A 1948-nucleotide genomic window follows, 5' to 3' on the forward strand; every position below is an offset into this window, starting at 1 on the left:
ACAACAGGGAACACTAGACGACAAGAGCAACAGGGAACACGGTCAACAGAGCAACAGGGAACACGGTCAACAGAGTAACAGGGAACACGGTCAACAGAGCAACAGGGAACACGGTCAACAGAGCAGCAGGAGCGACAGTTTGAGACAGGAGGTGTTGACATTCATGAGGCGAGTGCCGTGGTGGGTCTGTTTAATCATCTCTCGCTAAGTAAAAATGTTCCTTTTTTTCAAACTCTAATCAATTTAAAGGCGAGGAGAGGCGGGCTGGCTCTTCCCACTGACGGAGGAAGTTTAATGTTTTTAGGTCTTTCTTTTGCGTATTGGATTTTATATTTAACAAATATAAAATTAATGTTAGGTTTTTTTCTCAGTGGGAAGGGAAGAAAGGGGCTGAGAGTTGTAAGGAAATGGGAGGGAGGGAATGGGAAGCCGGTGAGAAGGGAAAGGGATGGGATAGAGTAATAAAATGAGAGAAACTAGATGTTAATGAGTTGTAAATATATGGTATGTTGTTCTAAGTTGTTTATTTTACAATACCTGAGAGTCTGGCCTTTTTTAACATAATATCACGAGGATTTGTTTATCGAAAACGCTGATCAATTATTTCCACTATAAATACAAAATTAATGAAAACTTTATACGAATATCTGAGCATCTAAATAATTATTCTAGTTTTCTTAAATGTATAAGAAAATTCCGAGTTCTGAAATTTAGATTAATATATTTAGTACATTGTAGTTTCACTCGATTATGGCATCTGTTCTAAGTAGTTCGAGGTGGTCTTAATGTTAGCATTTAGAAATTGCCTCCGATTCCAAACCTTAGATTCCAAATTACTGTTCACTGTTCGACACAGAGTCGAACAGTGAAGGAAAGGTGTGCCCAGTTGTCACCTCATGCTGCCTTTGGTAGTACACACCACTACACCTGTGGTATAGTCACTATATCTATGGGTGCTGCCCGTATCTAAATTTGTATATCCAGTGGCCCCCCGGGTACTTCTTGCAGGTGGATGAGTCGTAAGCTACGCTGTCACTTCAGCGTAGATTACACCCCTTCCCCACACAGCTCGCTGACAATTTAGGCTGCGATTGAGCCTCTGCCCTTGTCTTGCTATTCCTCTAAGTGTCGTTTGGGCCTCGTTGATCGCCTTAAGCTCTTAATAGCTTCGAGAGATCACGCAGAAAATCCCTCATGCTGGCATTGGCTTATGACTCCTCTCCAATGGCGGGCACAACTGTCAGTCGGATCACAGCCCGGGTTAGGAAGATTATCTTCTCGGACCAACTCGTTTTGACCCGTCCAGCGTTCACGGCAGCCTCGGCGTGTGAGGCTGGACGGCAAGACGGTGACTGGTCTCGACTACTTCGACTACATTTGACACAGTTCCCCCCCCCCCCACAGTCCGGGGCAGTGCGAGGACGTCCGGTCATCCATCGCCAAGAGAAGATGGTCACCCACGGAGCTGATGGAGCCCAGCAAGTAGATAAGTTATGGGTTTTCTCAGAGTTTAAGGGCGCGCCAAGAGCGGACGCCCGTGACAAGGATAGGCGGCGTTTGGGTTTGTTTAATCCATGAGTCATTAGCAGATAGTATCCACAACAGTTGAGACGTTTCGCGCCCCCATTTTGCAGATGATGCGCAGAATCCTGTTTGTAATGCACGATCTTCTCTTCTCCCCCCCTCCCCCTACCCCCGACTCTCGGTTATCTGAGGAGTTTATTAAAGCTCACAGCAGAACGGAACCAAAGATAACCAGATAAGTTTCCAACTCGAGGGATCTGGACGCTTGCGAACGTTTATGGAAGGTTGAGAAAGCGCTCCGCATGCCTTAGATGGACTGACCTTTCAAGCAAGGAAGTAATTATCAAAAGAAGACGTCATGCCGGGAAGACCACGCAGCACCGTCCCTTTTCAAGGAATGAAAGGATTCCCTGCTACCGTACAA

The sequence above is a fragment of the Procambarus clarkii genome, chromosome 29 (genome assembly GCF_040958095.1).
Source record: "Procambarus clarkii isolate CNS0578487 chromosome 29, FALCON_Pclarkii_2.0, whole genome shotgun sequence".
Classification (NCBI taxonomy): Eukaryota; Metazoa; Arthropoda; class Malacostraca; order Decapoda; family Cambaridae; genus Procambarus; species Procambarus clarkii.